This window comes from Salvelinus alpinus, chromosome 6 (genome assembly GCF_045679555.1).
Source record: "Salvelinus alpinus chromosome 6, SLU_Salpinus.1, whole genome shotgun sequence".
Classification (NCBI taxonomy): Eukaryota; Metazoa; Chordata; class Actinopteri; order Salmoniformes; family Salmonidae; genus Salvelinus; species Salvelinus alpinus.
In genome coordinates this window covers 93,253,330-93,267,514 of record NC_092091.1, presented here as the reverse complement: position 1 = coordinate 93,267,514, position 14,185 = coordinate 93,253,330, and the positions used below count along the sequence as shown (strand labels likewise).

The window sequence follows — 14,185 nt, the reverse complement described above, 5'->3', positions numbered from 1 at the left end:
GAGGGAGAGAGGGGGAGGGGAGGAGAGAAGTGGAAGAAGGAGAGAGGGGGAGGGAGAAGACATGGAGAGGTGGCGGGAGGAAAGAGTGAGGGAGGGAGAGAGGGGGAGGGAGAGGGAGAAGACATGGAGAGGTGGAGAGAGGAGACAGGGAGAGGGGAATGGAGGAGAGAGGAAGGTAGAGAGGTATCAGTGATATACTGTAAAAGTAGTGCACTATATAGGGAAAAGGGTGTCATTTGAGGGTACGCACTCTATACACTGTGTAGTAGCATAGGACCTTATAGATTATTGACAAAGGATCTGTCTCACACACACACACACACACACACACACACACACACACACACACACACACACACACTCACACACACACACACACACACCTCACCTTAACAGACTGACTACACTAGATATATTACAATAATGATATGCTGTGGTATATATTTAGAATATATTACAGTAAAGATATGCTGTGGTATATATTTAGAATATATTACAGTAAAGATATGCTGTGGTGTATATGTAGAATATATTACAGTAAAGATATGCTGGTGTATATATTTAGAATATATTACAGTAAAGATATGCTGTGGTATATATGTAGAATATATTACAGTAAAGATATGCTGTGGTATATATTTAGAATATATTACAGTAAAGATATGCTGTGGTATATATGTAGAATATATTACAGTAAAGATATGCTGTGGTATATATGTAGAATATACTACAGTAAAGATATGCTGTGGTATATATGTAGAATATATTACAGTAAAGATATGCTGTGGTATATATTTAGAATAAATTACAGTAAAGATATGCTGGTGTATATATTTAGAATATATTACAGTAAAGATATGCTGGTGTATATATTTAGAATAAATTACAGTAAAGATATGCTGGTGTATATATTTAGAATATATTACAGTAAAGATATGCTGTGGTATATATTTAGAATATATTACAGTAAAGATATGCTGTGGTATATATGTAGAATATATTACAGTAAAGATATGCTGTGGTATATATTTAGAATAAATTACAGTAAAGATATGCTGGTGTATATATTTAGAATATATTACAGTAAAGATATGCTGTGGTATATATTTAGAATATATTACAGTAAAGATATGCTGTGGTAAATATGTAGAATATATTACAATAAAGATATGCTGTGGTATATATTTAGAATATATTACAGTAAAGATATGCTGTGGTATATATTTAGAATATATTACACTAAAGATATGCTGTGGTATATATTTAGAATATATTACAATAAAGATATGCTGTGGTATATATTTAGAATAAATTACAGTAAAGATATGCTGGTGTATATATTTAGAATATATTACAGTAAAGATATGCTGTGGTATATATTTAGAATATATTACAGTAAAGATATGCTGTGGTATATATTTAGAATATATTACAGTAAAGATATGCTGTGGTATAGATTTTGAATATATTACAGTAAAGATATGCTGTGGTAATCTTGGCCACGTTCTGTTATAATCTCCACATGGCAGAGCCAGAAGAGGACAGGCCACCCCTTATAGCCTGGTTCCCCTCTAGGTTTCTTCCTAGGTTCTGGCCTTTCTAGGGAGTTTTTCCTAGCCACCGTGCTTCTACACCTGCATTGCTTGCTGTTTGGGGTTTTAGGCTGGGTTTCTGTACAGCACTTGGAGATTTCAGCTGATGTACAAAAATAAATAAAATTGATTTTAATTTGATTTGTAAATATTTAGAATTTATTACAATAAAGATATGCTGTGGTATATATTTAGAATATATTACAGTAAAGATATGCTGTGGTATATATTTAGAATATATTACAGTAAAGATATGCTGTGGTATATATTTAGAATATATTACATTAAAGATATGCTGTGGTATATATTTAGAATATATTACAGTAAAGATATGCTGTGGTATATATTTAGAATATATTACAGTAAAGATATGCTGTGGTATATATTTAGAATAAATTACAGTAAAGATATGCTGGTGTATATATTTAGAATATATTACAGTAAAGATATGCTGTGGTATATATTTATAATATATTACAATAATGATATGCTGTGGTATATATTTAGAATATATTACAGTAAAGATATACTGTGGTATATATTTAGAATATATTACAGTAAAGATATGCTGTGGTATATATTTAGAATATATTACAATAAAGATATGCTGAATACAGCTGTAATGGAACAAAATTTGGAAAAAGTCAAGGGGTCTGAATGCTTTCCGAAGGCACTGATAGAGGTTCATGAGAGAGACTGAATATCAACACAACCATTCTCAGAGCCAGTTTCCACAGACACATTCTCAGTTACCCAACCAGCCAGGACTTGAACCATATCAACCATCTCTGGCGTGACCTGAAAATAGCTGCGCAGCAACAGTCCTCATCCAACTTGTCAGGATCTGCAGAGAAGAATTGGAGAAACTCCCCAAATACAGGTGTGCCAAGCTTGTAGTGTCATACCCAAAAATTCACAAGGCTGTAATCGCTGCCAAAGGTTCTTCAACAAAGTACTGAGTAAAGGGTCTGAATACTTATGTAAATGTGATATTTCCGGGTTCTTTAAAAATAAAATATTTCAAAAATAAAAAATACAACTGTTTTTGCTTTGTCATTATGGAGTATTGTTGAGGGGAATAATTATTATTATTTTTTTTATGAGGCTGTAACGAATCAAAATGTGTTAAAAGTCAAGATGCTGTATCTCCATGAAGACCAACAGGTCCCTGTATAATTATTCCTAGCTTGGCAGTGGTCCAGTGGTGTCTGGACAGAGTTCTACACACACAGGGAGAGAGAGAGAGAGAGGTACACAGGAACACACAGGGAGAGAGAGAGAGAGAGAGAGCGAGAGAGAGGGAGGGACACATGTAACAGTATAGCTTTAGTCCGTCCCCTCGCCCCGACCCGGGCGCGAACCAGGGACCCTCTGCACACAGACAACAGTCACCCACGAAGCATCGTTACCCATTGCTGTCAGGTTTTGGCCAGGACTGTTCAGGTTTTGGTCACTAGATGTCCCCATTGCACCTTTTTTGTACCTTTTGTTTTTTCCTTGCTCTATTATTGTTTGCACCTGTGTGTCGTTCCCTTGTTAGTATTTAAACCCTGTGTGTTCCTCAGTTCTTTGCTCAGTGTTTGTAAGTTAGCACCCAGCCCCAGCCATGCTGTTAAACTTTTTCTCTTGTTGGATTTTCCAGAGGTTCGCTGGTTTTGTTCTTGTTTATTTTGGATTAGTCTTTTGAGATTTGTTTTTTCCCTTGCTGTTCTTACCACTTTGTGGATTTTCTTTGTATTTTGGAAGATATCTATTTTTGTCTCTTGGCTTTTCTTTGGACGTTGTGGATTTATATTTTTGCCGGAAGATCTTTTCTTTGATTAAACCACCGTCTCTTGTACTGCTGTGTCTGCCTCATCTTCTGGGTTCTGCCGATTTATTTAGTGACTGTTTCTCACACCGGGTCCTGACAATTGCTCCACAAAAGCCACTACTTCAAGGTCTCAGAGCAAGTGACGTCACCGATTAAAATGCTATTAGCGCACACCTTCGCTAACTAGCTAGCCATTTCACATCGGTTACACACAGACACACAGGGAGAGAGAGAGAGGTACACAGACAGACACAGGGAGAGAGAGAGAGAGATATCGTTGAGGTCTATATGTTCATAGTGACTATGTACATGGTTGGGGTCACTACCATTTTAATTCTAGTCAATTCAGAAAATAAACAAAATTATAATCCAAATTGTCTTAATTGAAAAGCATTTAGGAGAATTGGAATTAGAATTTCAGTCTACTTCCTGAATTGACTGGAATTTAAATGGAATTGACCCCAACTTTGACTATGTATTGGTTTACCAACCTTTCTCAATATATTTTTTAATTATGAATTCTCACACCCAGGGCCCATTTAAATCAAATCACATGTTATTTGTCACATACACATATTTAACAGATGTTATTGGTCCATACACATATTTAACAGATGTTATTGGTCCATACACATATTTAACAGATGTTATTGTGGGTGTAGTGAAAAATGGTCTAAATATGGCAGGAAGGGGAGTGTGTGTTCGTCTGTGTGTCTGTGTGTCTGTCTGTCTGTCTGTCTGTCTGTCTGTCTGTCTGTCTCTGTCTCTGTCTCTGTCTCTTCACATATATCTATATTTCTTAATTATTTTAGATTTGTCGGTATTGTTGTGTATTGTTAGATACTACTGCACTGTTGGAGCTAGGAACACAAGCATTTAGTTTAGCAGCTGTGAAAAGGGGTTGAGGGTTTGAATGGTGCATCAGAAGAGTTCATGGTGGTGGATTGGCCTACACTGCAGGATGCAGGGGTTTCCTTTCACCAGCAGGATCCTGACATTTTAAAGGTCAAGAAGGTGGACTTTGTGGCCTTTATAGCTGTGGTAATTAATGGCACTGCCAAGGTGGAGAGAAGGTGGACTTTGTGGCCTTTATAGCTGTGGTAATTAATTGCACTGCCAAGGTGGAGAGAAGGTGGACTCTGTGGCCTTTATAGCTGTGGTAATTAATGGCACTGCCAAGGTGGAGAGAAGGTGGACTCTGTGGCTCTTATAGCTGTGGTAATTAATGGCACTGCCAAGGTGGAGAGACAAATAGTGAGTAAAAAATACCCTAAATATGTTTAGAATTACAAATGAACTTTCTTCTGTCGATTCCTGTTTTTTTTTATGTCACAATTCCAACCCTCCTCTTTTATCCGGGCTCAGGACCGGCAGAAGTGACACAAAAGAGACACTCTGGCGGAGTTACTTTGTTTTTCATTCTTTTTCCCCCTTTTTCTTAATTTGGTTTTTAACCTTATGGTCCACTTAGGAGCCTACAACAAGTCACAGTAAAACATGAACGTTTTTAATCATTACATTTTTTACATTGTATACAAAAACAATCTAAATGGACCAAAAAAAGACAATAGAATAAACTGTCAATGGCAATGTGAGAAAATGATGGTAACTAGTCTGGCCCTAAATCAGCTGCTCGTTGAGAAGAGTAAGAACGATACGTGCTTTCAAGTCAGAGCCTCCAAAAGTCTACAATAACACCAGAAAAAGTCGCTAGATTGTCGCTAGTCGCTTTTTTGAAAATGTGTCGCTAGAGGGGTCTGAATACTCGCTAAATATAGCGACAAAGTCGAACCCAAATTGGCAACACTGCGTCATTCTGCCTCCCAGTTTTGAGGCACGAAGGTTATAAATTGTAATAAATTCCGTTGTGAAATTGTAAACTAATGACTTTAAATTACAGGTAATTTTCAGTCATTCTGTCTATATCAGAATATCTAACAAGCTATTTGATTTTATACAATTTTAAATCAATATATTTTATTATATTGTTAATATCAAAATAATAATCAAACTTATACTATATTCAATATTGTATAATTGTATTGGTGTATCTCATGCATTTCAATGAGTACAAGCTGATCAGGCTGACCTTCGGCTATATTTGGACCAAAACGGACGGACTAAATACCAACGGACCTGATATAAGATGACCAACGGACCTGATATAGACCTGATATAGTCCTGATATAGACCTGATATTGACCTTATATAGTCCTGATATAGTCCTGATATAGTCCTGATATAGACCTGATATAGTCCTGATATAGTCCTGATATAGTCCTGATACAGTCCTGATATAGACCTGATATAGTCCTGATATAGACCTGATATAGTCCTGATATAGTCCTGATATAGTCCTGATACAGTCCTGATATAGTCCTTATATAGTCCTGATACAGTCCTGATATAGTCCTGATATAGTCCTGATATAGTCCTGATACAGCTGAAAATTAGCCGTACGTGGACATCACGTGCTGAGTGGGACTCGTCATGGCCAGAAAAGGTGAGGAATGTATTATTATTTATTATGATGTATTATGTTTATAAATTAAATATTGTGTAAGCAAGAAATGTCACATAACAGTCTCGTCATATATTCCCCACCTGCACCAGGCTACTACTAGTCTACTTTTGTCTTCTTGCAATGCAAGACTTCAACCACTAGAAAGTGTAAGGACGCCTGGTCTAAAGTTAGCGGGAGGATTAGCACATTCTCATGTCAAATTCACTTTTTATCAATGACAACATTTGCGTGAAAACTGGCACATGGATGTTTTGTGGCATATTTTGTGTGTAGACAACGTTTACATTTACATTTTTACATTTAAGTCATTTAGCAGACGCTCTTATCCAGAGCGACTTACAAATTGGTGCATTCACCTTATGACATCCAGTGGAACAACCACTTTACAATAGTGCATCTAAATCTTTTAAGGGGGGGGGGGGGGTCAGAAGGATTACTTTATCCTATCCTAGGTATTCCTTGAAGAGGTGGGGTTTCAGGTGTCTCCGGAAGGTGGTGATTGACTCCGCTGTCCTGGCGTCGTGAGGGAGTTTGTTCCACCATTGGGGTGCCAGAGCAGCGAACAGTTTTGACTGGGCTGAGCGGGAACTGTACTTCCTCAGTGGTAGGGAGGCGAGCAGGCCAGAGGTGGATGAACGCAGTGCCCTTGTTTGGGTGTAGGGCCTGATCAGAGCCTGAAGGTACTGAGGTGCCGTTCCCCTCACAGCTCCGTAGGCAAGCACCATGGTCTTGTAGCGGATGCGAGCTTCAACTGGAAGCCAGTGGAGAGAGCGGAGGAGCGGGGTGACGTGAGAGAACTTGGGAAGGTTGAACACCAGACGGGCTGCGGCGTTCTGGATGAGTTGTAGGGGTTTAATGGCACAGGCAGGGAGCCCAGCCAACAGCGAGTTGCAGTAATCCAGACGGGAGATGACAAGTGCCTGGATTAGGACCTGCGCCGCTTCCTGTGTGAGGCAGGGTCGTACTCTGCGGATGTTGTAGAGCATGAACCTACAGGAACGGGCCACCGCCTTGATGTTAGTTGAGAACGACAGGGTGTTGTCCAGGATCACGCCAAGGTTCTTAGCGCTCTGGGAGGAGGACACAATGGAGTTGTCAACCGTGATGGCGAGATCATGGAACGGGCAGTCCTTCCCCGGGAGGAAGAGCAGCTCCGTCTTGCCGAGGTTCAGCTTGAGGTGGTGGTCCGTCATCCACACTGATATGTCTGCCAGACATGCAGAGATGCGATTCGCCACCTGGTCATCAGAAGGGGGAAAGGAGAAGATTAATTGTGTGTCGTCTGCATAGCAATGATAGGAGAGACCATGTGAGGTTATGACAGAGCCAAGTGACTTGGTGTATAGCGAGAATAGGAGAGGGCCTAGAACAGAGCCCTGGGGGACACCAGTGGTGAGAGCACGTGGTGAGGAGACAGATTCTCGCCACGCCACCTGGTAGGAGCGACCTGTCAGGTAGGACGCAATCCAAGCGTGGGCCGCGCCGGAGATGCCCAACTCGGAGAGGGTGGAGAGGAGGATCTGATGGTTCACAGTATCGAAGGCAGCCGATAGGTCTAGGAGGATGAGAGCAGAGGAGAGAGAGTTAGCTTTAGCAGTGCGGAGCGCCTCCGTGATACAGAGAAGAGCAGTCTCAGTTGAATGACTAGTCTTGAAACCTGACTGATTTGGATCAAGAAGGTCATTCTGAGAGAGATAGCGGGAGAGCTGGCCAAGGACGGCACGTTCGAGAGTTTTGGAGAGAAAAGAAAGAAGGGATACTGGTCTGTAGTTGTTGACATCGGAGGGATCGAGTGTAGGTTTTTTCAGCAGGGGTGCAACTCTCGCTCTCTTGAAGACGGAAGGGACGTAGCCAGCGGTCAAGGATGAGTTGATGAGCGAGGTGAGGTAAGGGAGAAGGTCTCCGGAAATGGTCTGGAGAAGAGAGGAGGGGATAGGGTCAAGCGGGCAGGTTGTTGGGCGGCCGGCCGTCACAAGACGCGAGATTTCATCTGGAGAGAGAGGGGAGAAAGAGGTCAGAGCACAGGGTAGGGCAGTGTGAGCAGAACCAGCGGTGTCGTTTGACTTAGCAAACGAGGATCGGATGTCGTCGACCTTCTTTTCAAAATGGTTGACGAAGTCATCTGCAGAGAGGGAGGAGGGGGGAGGAGGGGGAGGAGGATTCAGGAGGGAGGAGAAGGTGGCAAAGAGCTTCCTAGGGTTAGAGGCAGATGCTTGGAATTTAGAGTGGTAGAAAGTGGCTTTAGCAGCAGAGACAGAAGAGGAAAATGTAGAGAGGAGGGAGTGAAAGGATGCCAGGTCCGCAGGGAGGCGAGTTTTCCTCCATTTCCGCTCGGCTGCCCGGAGCCCTGTTCTGTGAGCTCGCAATGAGTCGTCGAGCCACGGAGCAGGAGGGGAGGACCGAGCCGGCCTGGAGGATAGGGGACATAGAGAGTCAAAGGATGCAGAAAGGGAGGAGAGGAGGGTTGAGGAGGCAGAATCAGGAGATAGGTTGGAGAAGGTTTGAGCAGAGGGAAGAGATGATAGGATGGAAGAGGAGAGAGTAGCGGGGGAGAGAGAGCGAGGGTTGGGACGGCGCGATACCATCCGAGTAGGGGCAGTGTGGGAAGTGATGGATGAGAGCGAGAGGGAAAAGGATACAAGGTAGTGGTCGGAGACTTGGAGGGGAGTTGCAATGAGGTTAGTGGAAGAACAGCATCTAGTAAAGATGAGGTCGAGCGTATTGCCTGCCTTGTGAGTAGGGGGGGAAGGTGAGAGGGTGAGGTCAAAAGAGGAGAGGAGTGGAAAGAAGGAGGCAGAGAGGAATGAGTCAAAGGTAGACGTGGGGAGGTTAAAGTCACCCAGAACTGTGAGAGGTGAGCCGTCCTCAGGAAAGGAGCTTATCAGGGCATCAAGCTCATTGATGAACTCTCCAAGGGAACCTGGAGGGCGATAAATGATAAGGATGTTAAGCTTGAAAGGGCTGGTAACTGTGACAGCATGGAATTCAAAGGAGGCGATAGACAGATGGGTAAGGGGAGAAAGGGAGAAAGACCACTTGGGAGAGATGAGGATCCCGGTGCCGCCACCCCGCTGACCAGAAGCTCTCGGGGTGTGCGAGAACACGTGGGCAGACGAGGAGAGAGCAGTAGGAGTAGCAGTGTTATCTGTGGTGATCCATGTTTCCGTCAGTGCCAAGAAGTCGAGGGACTGGAGGGAAGCATAGGCTGAGATGAACTCTGCCTTGTTGGCCGCAGATCGGCAGTTCCAGAGGCTGCCGGAGACCTGGGACTCCACGTGGGTGGTGCGCGCTGGGACCACCAGGTTAGGGTGGCCGCGGCCACGCGGTGTGAAGCGTTTGTATGGTCTGTGCAGAGAGGAGAGAACAGGGATAGACAGACACATAGTTGACAGGCTACAGAAGAGGCTACGCTAATGCAAAGGAGATTGGAATGACACGTGAACTACACGTCTCGAATGTTCAGAAAGTTAAGCTTGCGTTGCAGAAATCTTATTGACCAAAATTATTAAAATGATACAGTACTGCGGAAGTGGGCTAGCTAGCAGTGGCTGCGTTGTTGACTTTGTTTGAGAGTGTCGCTGGCTAGGTAACCTCGGTAGCTAGCTATGTAACCTCGGTAACTGGCTCGTTAATTAGTATAAACTACACAATTGTCTTAGATACAAGGACAGCAAAGACAACTATGTAGCTAGCTAACACTACACTAATCAATCGTTCCGTTGATCCGTTGAATGTAATAGTTTCTACAGTGTTGCTATTCGGTGGCTAGCTGGCTAGCGAGCAGTGTTGACTACGTTACGTTACGTTAAAAGGACGAAAAATAGCTGGCTAGCTAACCGAATTAGTCTAAACTACGCAGTTATCTTAGAAACAAAGACAGCAAAGACAACTATGTAGCTAGCTAACACTACACTAATCGAGTCGTTCCGTTGAATGTAATAGTTACTACAGTGTTGCTGTTCGGTGGCTAGCTGGCTAGGTAGCAGTGTTGACTACGTTACGTTAAAAGTTACGTTAAAAGAACGAAGAATAGCTGGCTAGCTACGCAATTATCTTTGATACAAAGACGGCTAAGTAGCTAGCTAAGATTAAACAAATCAAACCGTTGTACTGTAATGAAATGAAATGAGAATGTGAAAATGTGATACTACCTGAGGAGCGAAGCGGAAGGTAGCGAAGCTGGCTAGGTAGCAGTGTTGACTACGTTACGTTAAAAGTTACGTTAAAAGAACGAAGAATAGCTGGCTAGCTACGCAATTATCTTTGATACAAAGACGGCTAAGTAGCTAGCTAAGATTAAACAAATCAAACCGTTGTACTGTAATGAAATGAAATGAGAATGTGAAAATGTGATACTACCTGAGGAGCGAAGCGGAATGCGACCGGTTTCCACTCTAGTTCGGTCCCAATGACATAGGCTAGTGCTTTTGCTGTTCGTTAGGCCTACTCATCTTGTTGGCTGACGAAAATAAACTGGACAGTTCTTCTAACATTTTCAATATGCGCATCGGAATTTGATAAGAAGGATGCGCGCAGTTGCGTCCCAGATGTGTCTGTCTTCCCTCTCAGCCTACTTCGGAGCTGAGATGCCTGTGAGAAAGTTTACAAATGAGGCCCCTGGTATTTTACATAGAGCAAAATACTTGAAATAGTTTATCTATTTACTGCTGTGAAGTGGGTCCAATTAAACGAGAGATGGGACGAATGGTAACCTCGTTGTAGGCCTGTATGCTACCTCGTGAGAATGAAACCATCACAGAAAAGGTGAGGGATTTATTATGCAACGATCATGGAAACGAAATAAATAATAACCTAGGAAATAAACGACTATTTCTAATTATTTTAAAATGCAAAGATAAACTGAACGGATGTTCTCTCTTCTCACTAACGGTAAATGATTGCATCTTGTTATTAACCTTGTTATTGTTATGAATAAGCGTGTCCATCATATCCCACATTTACACTAAATACTAATCTACTGGCCTTCTTGAAATGCAATACTTCAACCACTAGAAACGGTGCATACGCATTGTCTAAAGTTAGCGGGAAGGAGAGTGTGTGTGCGTCTGTTTCTGTTGCGTGTGTGTGTGTGTGTGTGTGTGTGTGTGTGTCTCTCTCTCTGTCTGTCTGTGTGTCTTCACATATTTTAATATTTTTTTAATTCCTTTCTTCTACTTTTAGATGTGTGTGTATTGTTGTGTATTGTTAGATACTACTGCACTGTTGGAGCGAGAAACACAAGCATTTCACTACGCCCATAATAACATCTGCTAAATATGTGTATGGACCAATAACATCTGTTAAATATGTGTATGGACCAATAACATCTGTTAAATATGTGTATGGACCAATAAAATGTGATTTGATTTAAATGGCCCCTGGGTGTGAGAATTCATTACTGAAAAATATATTGAGAAAGGTTGGTAAACCAATACTTAGTCAGGGTTGCGGACAATTTAATTTAAATTCCAGTCAATTCAGGAAGTAGACTGAAATTCGATTTGCAATTCTGGAATTTGATTTACTTTCTGAATTGACTGGAATTAAAATGGATGTGACCCCAACCATGTACATAGTCACTATGAAAATATAGACCTAAATTATATTTTTAGTAAAAGTTAAATACTGTGTTATCCTGTAGTGTTTTAATCTCTCTGTGTGTCTGTGTCTATTTCTGTGTGTTGTGAATTGGTGAGATATTGAATAAATAATGAGTTGATTTGTATCACATTATTCTAGGTCAGTTTATTCCAAACCTCTCCTCTGGGACCCCCAAAGAGCTGCATATTTTAGTTCTTACCCGAGAACGAACACCTTAGATTAAACAAATTAACTCATTATCATCAAGCCTTTGATTAGTAGAATCAGTTGTGATAGGACAAAAACATTTATTTAGTTTTTATTAAAATGTTTATCTACCTGCCCAGGGACTACAGTTGAAAACTAGCCAGCTGGCTAAATCTGTCACATTTACAGAAATGTTGATTGATGTGCAGTATCCCTGTCAAATACATTTTCAATAAATAAAATGAAAAAGAATGAAATGTATTTATGTGTCTCTGTGGTCTTTAATAAATGTGATTAGTTCAATGTAACGTCATCTACTACACATTGTAATCAGTCTGTTTTGGGGTTCTGCAGATTCATTGTCTATCATTGGTTACCCATCCTGTCATGTGACCCTAACCCTACCATAACAACGCAGATATGACCGTCTAGCGTCCTTCTGCCGAACCTGGTTGTTGTCACACTGCCCTCTGCTGGTAGCACTGCAAAACATCACGCAATCAAATCCTGAAATAAAATAATACAAAATCCACTTTTACCAGATAGAATATGAATTTATGGGCTGAACACCTGCATGAAGTGTATGAAGACTTTATATGACATAAATATGATCATATAATATAAACCTATACATGTTGTACGTGTCGACTGTGCTGAAATGGGAAGTAGCCAACATTTTATAAGGAAGTAGAGAAATAACGGCCGAAGAAACATGTTTCAGGTTTGTAGCCTTTTACAATTGAATATAGAAAAGTGTTTGAGAACTTAAGACTATTGTAGAGAGAGGTGATTTGGGGGGTTAAACATCCGCAGAATTTTAAAATGATTACAATACTGATTTCAACTTTCAAGAATAATCATTTTAGGCTTTTATGTTGATTCATATTGATTAGCCTAATTAATATGATGTGATGTTATAGGCTATGAGGTATAGAGTAGTTGTTATAGGCGATTGATAGCACATTATCGTGATTTGCTATCCGCGTGATCCCCAACACAGTCGACACTTTGCGTTGTTTCAATTCCCGAAAGAAGACGTGCATCGCAATTGTGTAAATCTGTCGCTAAAGAAACTAGTCCGTCTCGTCAAATCGGTCAAGCAAAAGTGACATGCAACAAATTGGCACATAAACGATGTAAATGTTGACTAAATCATGGTTCCCAAAAGTCGGTCCGGCTCTGAATTACCTGAATTTGAAACTCGTTGTCGTTCCAAAACGTTTTGCAACGGTTTGGTACGGTGTGCTCTAAGTCGTACACCCCAGCTCAACAATCAAACGTACTTGCCAGACAAACCAATGTTTCGATTTTTTGACATTTTCTTGCATAACAAAGCAATGCGTATCACCTTGTAGGCAACTATTAAACCAGAACAAGAAATGATGGTGTGTAGGCTGTATTCTCTTAAAGGGTTAGGAAGAAATATCTGTCAGCTATTTTAACTTAAGCTCCAGAGTGGCGCAGCGGTCTAAAACACTGCATCACTACATACCCGGGTTCGATCGCGGGCTGTAACCGTCCGTGATCTGGAGACCCATAGGGCTGCGCACAATTTGGCCCAGCGTAGTGCGGGTTAGGGGACTTAATGTTACATAAATATGAACGTATAATATACAAACCTATACGTGTTGAACCCGCCCACTGTGTTGAAATGGGAATTAGTCAACATTTTATAAGGAAGTAGAGAAATAACGGTCGAAGAAACATGTTATGAGGTTTGTAGCTTTTTACAATTTAATATAGAAAAGTGTTTGAGAACTTAGACTATTGTACAGAGAGGTGATTTGGGGGGTAAAACATCCACAGAATTGTGAAGTTATTACAATACTGATTTCAACTTTCAAGAATAATAATTGTAGGCTTATATGTTGATTCATATTGATTATCCTAATTAATATGATGTGATGTTATAGGCTATGAGGTATAGAGTTGTTGTTATAGGCGATTGATAGCACATTATCGTGATTTGCTATCCGCGTGATCCCCAACACAGTCGACACTTTGCGTTGTTTCAATTCCCGAAAGAAGACGTGCATCGGAAATGTGTAAATATGTCGCTAAAGAAACTAGTCCGTCTCGTCAAATCGGTCAAGTAAAAGTGACATGCAACAAATTGGCACATAAACGATGTAAATGTTGACTAAATCATGGTTCCCAAAAGTCGGTCCGGCTCTGAATTACCTGAATTTGAAACTCGTTGTCGTTCCAAAACGTTTTGCAACGGTTTGGTACGGTGTGCTCTAAGTAGTACACCCCAGCTCAACAATCAAACGTACTTGCCAGACAAACCAATGTTTCGATTTTTTGACATTTTCTTGCATAACAAAGCAATGCGTATCACCTTGTAGGCAACTATTAAACCATAACAAGAAATGATGGTGTGTAGGCTGTATTCTCTTAAAGGGTTAGGAAGAAATATCTGTCAGCTATTTTAACTTAAGCTCCCGAGTGGCGCATCGGTCTAAAACA

General features: G+C 41.0%; 1 long non-coding RNA gene across 2 annotated transcripts in view; it reads right to left on the bottom strand.

Moving 5' to 3' along the window:
- LOC139577800 (uncharacterized) overlaps positions 1 to 13,306 on the bottom strand; it is a 30,264-nt gene extending 16,958 nt beyond the window's left edge. For both annotated transcript variants that reach the window (XR_011675408.1, XR_011675409.1), the window contains exons 1-2: positions 13,209 to 13,306; positions 12,122 to 12,223 (exon numbers count right to left, since the gene is read on the bottom strand). This is a non-coding gene — a long non-coding RNA (uncharacterized lncRNA). The remainder of the gene's footprint in view (positions 1 to 12,121; positions 12,224 to 13,208) is intronic.
- Positions 13,307 to 14,185: the final 879 nt, after the last annotated feature.